This window comes from Hylobates moloch, unplaced genomic scaffold (assembly GCF_009828535.3).
Source record: "Hylobates moloch isolate HMO894 unplaced genomic scaffold, HMol_V3 SCAFFOLD_4, whole genome shotgun sequence".
Classification (NCBI taxonomy): domain Eukaryota; kingdom Metazoa; phylum Chordata; class Mammalia; order Primates; family Hylobatidae; genus Hylobates; species Hylobates moloch.
The window spans coordinates 174,263,471-174,271,981 of record NW_026652279.1 but is presented as its reverse complement, the minus strand read 5'-3'; the positions used below and the strand labels follow the sequence as shown (position 1 = coordinate 174,271,981).

Below are 8,511 nucleotides of genomic sequence, written 5' to 3'. Positions count from 1 at the left end.
AAAAAAAAAAAAAAAAAAAAAAAAAAGTTACTGCTATTAACAGATTTTAAAAGACCAATCTGATAGAAAAGGCTTATTTTAAAAAACCAGCAGAACCACACAAAACCCCTCGATGCCAGCAAAAATCTCTTTCTGGATAGAGCTTCAGGTAATCGTTTTAGAAGGCCTGATTTACTTATTGTACAAAATTAAATTTCTGGTGAACAAAATATCTTGGCTTAGAATTTTAAAACAGTCTGAACAGATGATGACGTTAAGCTGCTGTGGCTACAGCTTTGTGCCTTTTAGGGTTACACGATTCAGGAGATGATAAAAACTGCCTCCCAACTAATATTGTCCATGTGGAGGCTTCACAGATCAGCGATTTTCACCCTAAGGCTCGCATGGGCTTGTGGTCACCGCACCTCTCTTTATCTCGCAGCCTTCGCAGGACGGGAGGGAGGCTGTGAGATGAGTCTGTGGGATGCGACGGAGCCGCGGCCACCCCACATCTTCCGCAGATAACACGTTCACACCTGCGCCCCTTCTATTTAAAAGAAACAAAATCTCTCACTACATCTCACTTTTTAGAGATAGCCTTTGATGATATTACTGCAGGCATTTTGTAAATGTTTTAAATATTTTGTTCTCTTCCTTTGCACCAATCATAATGAACTGGCTGAAATCAACAGACACTCAACTGTCGCCCGCTAGACCATGGGCACCACAGACCAGAGACCAGGTCTTCACCAAGGTCCCTGGTGCAGGACCCCAAGTCCACACCCACAGGGCCTGCGCAGGAAACATCTGCTTGCGAGGGACTTCACGGGGCTGCAGGAGGAAGACAAGTGCTCGGAGTAGTGACGGACACAAAACATCAGCAGTGCAACCAGACAAGATGAAAATATTACTACACTGAACTATGACAACTTCTCTAATTTCTCAACACTTTCACTATTGTCATCTTTCTGAAATTTGCACTACCTTCTTGTGCTTATCACTACTATAAGCATTTGGATTTCTTCCGTTTTCCATTCCTTTTATTAAACAGTGAAAATATACAGAGAACAAGGAGTATATCAAATGCCCACATACCCACTAAGGAATTTTGCTATATTTTAAACCTGTAACATATTTGCTTCAGATTTGTAAAGAAATAAAGTCCTAAGAGTGCCGACAAGGAGGTCTGTAAACCCCTTGATACTGGGCCCCTCTTCCCTCCACCCACACTCCCCACAAGGAGCTCTGTAAACCCCTTGATACTGGGCCCCTCTTCCCTCCACCCACACTCCCCACAAGGAGCTCTGTAAACCCCTTGATACTGGGCCCCTCTTCCCTCCACCCACAGTCCCCACTTGACCTTATTCTGAAAGTTCATCATCCCCTTGAATGCATTTCTACTTAATGTAACACCTATAGATTTGGAAGCAACACTGAGTTTATTATTTTGTAATATTAAACTTCACAGAAACAACAATTCCGCGACTTGCTGTTTTTGACCACCACTATATCTAAAAATTATCCATGTTGATGCAAAAAGCTCTGATTCATTTTTAAAACTGTTGTAGAACAGACCACAATTTATCCATTCATCTCTTGGTGGACGTTCAGGAATTCCATTTATTCACTAGTACAAAAATGGCTGCATGAAATCCCAGCACTTTGGGAGGCCGAAGCGGGCGGATCATGAGGTCAGGAGATCGAGACCATCCTGGCTAACACGGTGAAACATCATCTCTACTAAAAATACAAAACAAAATTAGCTGGGCGTGGTGGCGGGCGCCTGTAGTCCCAGCTACCTGGGAGGCTGAGGCGGGAGAATGGTGTGAACCCAGGAGGTGGAACTTGCAGTGAGCCGAGATTGCACTGCTGCACTCCAGCCTGGGCGACAGAGCGAGGCTCCGTCTCAACAACAACAACAACAAAAAAAAAGGCTGCACAAATATTCCAGCACATTGTCGGGGAAACCTCCTTTCCCCTCGCTTGCATTTTCACAAGAAGGGAAAATGTTTCCTCACCACTCCTGGCCTCTCGCCTGGTCCCACATACATTACTCCCAGAGAGACAAGGGCGCTCTTCCTGGGAACGGATAGAGCCCGTCTTCCTTTGTAAACCAGCCAGCCCACGGCACCTGGTCTCAAGGTTCTCCTGCAGACCTGAGTTTCACAGGGCAGGCCCTGCCCACAGAGGCCTCTGGAGGCCAACGCTGCATGTGGCTGGACGGTGAGTCTTGCTCCGAGGTTAAGAATGAAGCCTAAGAAGCTCATCACTGCCAGGCATGCAAACCACACGTTCTTCACAATCCAGCTGCCATTCTGACCTCCAGGTGCCTGCCTCCTCTGTTCCTCTTTCTATGGGTTTTCAGCACAGGCAAGGCAGAGTGGAGTTATACATTTACTGGACTCCTTTGAGGGTAGGGTCCCTCGAAGGGGCTAGAAATCTTGAAAAATAGAAAAGGAGCAGAATTTGGACCAAAATCCATGTAAGAAGAGTGACTGAGGATGCTGGTGTGGCCAGAGTTGATACCTTTAAGCTCTGGTGAGACAGTCTTAAGTTTGGGCTATATACGAATTTCTTTTTTTTTTTTTTGAGATGGTGTCTCACTCTGTGGCACAAGCTGGAGTGCAGTGGTGTGAACTCAGCTCACTGGAAGCCCCGCCTCCAGGGTTCAAGCAATTCTTGTGCCTCAGCCTCCTGAGTAGCTGGGGATTACAGGCGCGTGCCACCATGCCCGGCTAATTTTTGTATTTTCAGTAGAGACGGGGTTTCGCCATGTTGGCTAGGATGGTCTTGAACTCCTGACCTCATGTGATCCACCTGCCTTGGCCTCCCAAAGTGCTGGGATTACAGGCATGAGCCATCATGCCTGGACATATACAGGAATTTCTAATAAAATTTCAAGCATATGCAAAAGTAGAAAGAAAAACACAGTGCATCTCAAGGAACAAATAATTCAGTTTCCATGATCAGGTAGACTAACCTTGTTTCATACACTAACCTCCACTCTACCCTCCTGAGGGAAACCCCAGTCATCCTCTTAACCACACTTTTCAGCATCTCTAAGACACAAGGCTGGGATCCAAATCGGAAAGGATGAATTTAATGATCCTGTAGGCAAATGAGATTATCTCGCATGGAGAAAACCCTAAAGATTTCACACACATCTATTAGAATAAACCAGTTCACAAAGTTGCAGGCACAAAATAAACACACACAAGTCAGCTGCATTTCTTTTTTTTTTTTTTTTTTGGGGGGGACGGAGTCTTGCTCTGTCGCCCAGGCTGGAGTGCAGTGGCGCGATCTCGGCTCACTGCAAGCTCCGCCTCCCAGGTTCACGCCATTCTCCTGCCTCAGCCTCCCGAGTAGCTGGGACCACAGGCGCCCGCCAACACGCTCGGCTAATTTTTTGTATTTTTAGTAGAGACGGGGTTTCACTGTGTTAGCCAGGATGGTCTTGATCTCCTGACCTCATGATCCGCCCACCTCAGCCTCCCAAAGTGCTGGGATTACAGGCGTGAGCCACCGTGCCCAGCTGGCTGCATTTCTTATATACTAAAAACGAACAATCTGAAAAGGAGATTAAGAAAACAATTCCATTTACAACAGATCAAAAAGAATCAAATACTTAGGACAAAGTGAACCAAGGAGGCAAAACACTTATACACTGAAAACTTAAAAGCATGGCTAAAAGAAATGAAAGACACACTTAAATAGAAAAATATCTTGTATTCATGGACTGGAAGACTTAATATTGTTCAGATGTCAACACTACCAAAATTACAACTACAAATCCAATGCAATTCCTATCAGAATCCCAACAATGTTTTCTGAAGAAATAGAAAACACTGTCCTAAAATGTATATGGAATCTCAGGTGACCCCAAACAGCCAAAATAATCTTGAACAAAGTTGAAAGATTCACACTTCCTGGTCTCAAAACTTACTAAAAACTACAGTAATAAAACAGCAGCATTTGGAAATTATAGACTGCATTTCCACTTTTTAGTGGTTACCTTTTTTTTTTTTTGAGACAGAGTCTGGCTCTGTTGCCAGACTGGAGTGCAGTGGTGCGATCTCAGCTCACTGCAACCTCTGTCTCCCGGGTTCAAGCGATTCTCCTGCCTCAGCCTCCCAAGTAGCTGGGACTACAGGCACGTGCCACCACAGCCAGCTAATTTTTGTATTTTTAGTAGAGATGGGGTTTCACCATGTTGGCCAGGCTGGTCTCGATTTCTTGACCTTGTGATCCACCTACCTTGGCCTCCCAAAGTGCTAGGATTACCAGCATGAGCCACTGTGCCCAGCCAGTTACCTTGTTTTTAAAAACAATTATTGGCCGGGCGCGGTGGCTCACGCTGGTAATCCCAGCACTTTGGGAGGCCGAGGTGGGCGGATCGCGAGGTCAGGAGATCGAGACCACGGTGAAACCCCGTCTCTACTAAAAATACAAAAAAAAAAATTAGCCGGGCATGGTGGCGGGCGCCTGTAGTCCCAGCTACTTGGAGAGGCTGAGGCAGGAGAATGGCGTGAACCCGGGAGGCGGAGCTTGCAGTGAGCCGAGATCGCGCCACTGCACTCCAGCCTGGGTGACAGAGCGAGACTCCGTCTCAAAAAAAAAAAACAAAAAAAAAAACAATTATTATAAAATACTTTGGATCAAGAAGAAAGGTACAAAGCATGTCATGAACAACCAGAGCCATCACTCAGCTTCTGAAAGAAATGTCACAAGCAGCTGACTGCCCTGCGTCCCTCTCTAATGGCATGCCTTCCCCATCTCTGGCACAGTCACCCAGCCACATTTGTCATTCTCAAACACTTCTTCTTGCTTTTAGTGTAAAAGTTTGCATGTACGTAAAGTTCAGACTTTAAACACATAAACATGTTGTATTCCACATCTTCTATCTTTCCCTCCATGCTATGGAAGTAATTCACATTTGCTTCTGCAGCATTCCAATGTATGAATACATCTTAACTGTCCAGCATGTTACTGAATATTCAGTTGATTAATTTTTTGCTATTAAAAAAATGCTGTTTTGAATTACGATAATTTGCAAGAATTTTCTAGGATATGTATGTAGAAATGGAATTTTCTGATTGCAAAATTGTTCTCCAAAGTGGCTGAACCAATTTACATTCCCATGGAGAATGCTTAGATCTTGCAACTCCACATTGTTGCCAATGGTAGATCAGGTTAAAAATGTCTGCCAGGGCCAGGTGTGGTGGCTCATGCCTGCAATCCCAGCGCTTTGGGAGGCCGAGGCAGGAGGATTGCTCGAGGCCAAGGTTCAAAACCAGCCTGGGTAACATAGCAAGACCCCCATCTCTACAAAAAAACTAAAAACTTAGCCAGGCATGGTGGCACATGCCTGTCATCCCAGCTACTCACAATGCTGAGATGGGAGGATCGCTGGAGCCAGGAGGTTGGGGCTGCAGTGAGCCAAGATCGAGCCACTGCACTCCAGCCTGGGTGACAGCAAGACTAGGTCTAAAACAAAGCTTGGCAGCAAGCTCGTGTGGATGGCGTCGATCTCAGTCCCATCAGCCTGCACCCCCGAATACTAGCGAGGCTCATGTCTTCCTGTTTGTTCATCATTTAGATTTCTTCTCCCGTAAGTTATTTGCTCAGATATTCTATTTTCCCATTAGGTTACTTTTTGGTTTGGATTTACAGACGTTCTTGATACATTCTGAATATTAATCCTTTGCTCTAAACAAACAAACAATAAATAACTATAGGAAATGTCTTCCTCGGCCGGGCACGGTGGCTCATGTCTGTAATCCCAGCACTTTGGGAGGCCGAGGCGGGTGGATCACAAGGTCAGGAGATTGAGACCATCTTGGCTAACACGGTGAAACCCTCATCTCTACTAAAAATACAAAAAATTGGCTGGGCGTGGTGGCGGGCACCTGTAGTCCCAGCTACTCGGAGAGGCTGAGGCAGGAGAATGGCGTGAACCCAGGAGGCGGAGCTTGAAGTGAGCTGAGATTGCGCCACTGCACTCCAGCCTGGGCGACAGAGCGAGACTCCATCACAAAAAAAAAAAAAAAAAGGAAATGTCTTCCTCTGGCCTGTGGCTTATTAAAAAAAAAAAAAGCCTTTCAATAAAAGTTACAGTTGTTCCCATAGTGAGGTTAGTATGAAAAAGAAAGTTACAAAGTCAAATGTGTCATATGTATCAGTATTTTCTCTTTTGAATTCTGCATTTTATATTTTAAGGAATTCTACCCTAAGGTTATAAGGATATTTTCTATTTCCTTCTCGCAGTTCTAAAGTCAAGCTAATTTCATTTTCTTCCGTTTGGATAGCTAATTCCCACTCCTGGTGACTCGATCTCCCCGGCTTCTCTGCAGCGTCTGGGCTGTGGGCCCCGCTCCCCAGCTCCATCTCAGCCTGCGGTGCTGCTATCCACCGTGACACCCTCAGTCCTGAGAGCTGGCGGGGGACTCCTCACCTCAAATTAATGTTGGCTATTCTTGGCCTTTTGGTACCCACTGAATTTTAGGATCAGTTTCTTCAGTTTCATGAAAAATCCTGCCAGTTCTATTGGAACAGCTATGAGTTTATAAATTTGGGGAGAAATGACATCTTTATGAATGGAGTCTTTTTATGAACTCCATGAGCATAAATTCACTCCATTTGTGACTTTATCCTCAAAGGTCACAGCTCTCTTTTGATAAGTTTATTCCTGAAGCTTTTTTTTCAAATTACAATTTCTAACTGTGTTGTGGGTATATTACGCATTTAACATGTCTAATTGTAAATTTCCTTTCAGTGTCCAAGTCCTTGAGTCTAACTACCTCCCAAACATGCAACCCTCCTATCTTCTTACTATCTAGAGTTTTAGCCTGGCCTTTAAAAAAACAAACTCAAACACCTCCTTTTCTAACAGTCATAACTGACTAAATTTATCACCTTCTAGCCCCCTCTATCTCCCTGCCCTCCTTTTCTAACAGTCATAACTGACTAAATTTATCACCTTCTAGCCCCCTCTGTCTCCCTGCTGCTTCCACATCCAGCTCTGCCTCTGCAGGGCCTGGGTCCAAGCCCTTTGGGGACTGCGGGGTGGGCGGTGCTCTGGGGTCTTTGCACATCAGAAATGCCTGCATTTCACCCCCTACTCTTGGATGGTACTTTCACTGGGCACACATAACTTGTCTCCCCAGGGTGTGGGTTACCTATCCGCTATCTCGCACCATCTGACGTTGCCGAGGAGATGTGTCCTATCAGCCCATTTATTTGCTGTTCCTTTTTAAACCACCTGTCTTTTCTGCCAAGTGTTCAGATGTTCCCTTCTACTTCACACTCTGCGGCAGAACATGACATGCCTGGGTGGACTTATTTCCCCTTATCCCATCAGTGTTGGAGATGGGCTCCTGTCTCGAGTTCTGAAAACCTACCAGGTCCTCTTTCCAATCCCAGCACCTGGGGCTCCAAGTCTATATATACTGACTCTCTCCAACTACACTCCAGCCCCCTTCCAATCCCAGCACCTGGGGCTCCAAATCTATACATACTGACCGTCTCCATCTACACTCCAGCCCCCTTCCAATCCCAGCACCTGGGGCTCTGAGTCTATATATACTGACCCTCTCCATCTACACTCCAGCCCCCTTCCAATCCCAGCACCTGGGGCTCCAAATCTATATATACTGACCCTCTCCATCTACACTCTGGCCCCCTTCCAATCCCAGCACCTGGGGCTCCAAATCTATATATACTGACCCTCTCCATCTACACTCCGGCCCCCTTCCAGTCCCAGCACCTGGGGCTCCAAATCTATATATACTGACCCTCTCCATCTACTCTCCAACCCTCTCCATCTACACTCCAGCTCCTGGGGCTCCGAGTCTATATATACTGACCCTCTCCATCTACACTCCACCCCTCTCCCTCTCCAGTCCCGGCCCCGGTGACTCTGAGTGTATATATACTGCGCACTGATTTTGAAGTCTTTGTTAAGCTTCTCTGTCCATAAGGGCAGTTCACACTGTGACTGTTGAGTCTGTCAGCTCTTTTCCAGCCACGGATTTCTTCACAGGTGTGGGTGTTCCCGTGTGCGGGCCACTAAACCAGGAGCTGTTTTCGTGCATCGTTCCTGGTCCCCACTTGGTCTTTTTTCATTTCACTCAGCCCCCGACCCTCCATCCCTGTCCGGTCTCACAATGGGGCTGACCCTAGGACCAGCCCACAGGGATGCTGGGACCAGCACGGAGGAGGCCCATGGCCGGGGCCACCCATCCAGCGTCTAGCAGAGAGGCTGCATCCGTGTCCTACTGGCACCTCAGGCCCAGCAGAAGGCCGCAGATTTTTAAAAAGTTTTCCCTGCCTCCTTTCACAGAGGGATGCTTCCCAACTGCCTGTCACACAGTGAGGGCACGTGTGGGTCCCACATGCTCCAGCACCCTGCTTGGCCGCCCATGGCCAGCTCTGCTCAGCCTCTCAGTTGCTGGCACAGAGCCTGTCGGTTTACAGGAGAGGACAGACACACCTCTTTGGTTTTCTCTTTCCGTATTTTCTCTTCTATGCCTGTGT

General features: G+C 46.6%; 1 protein-coding gene across 1 annotated transcript in view; it reads right to left on the bottom strand.

The window, feature by feature from the left end:
* Nucleotides 1-8,511, bottom strand: part of TMCO3 (transmembrane and coiled-coil domains 3) — a 56,043-nt gene that overhangs the window by 26,512 nt on the left and 21,020 nt on the right. The window lies entirely within an intron of this gene.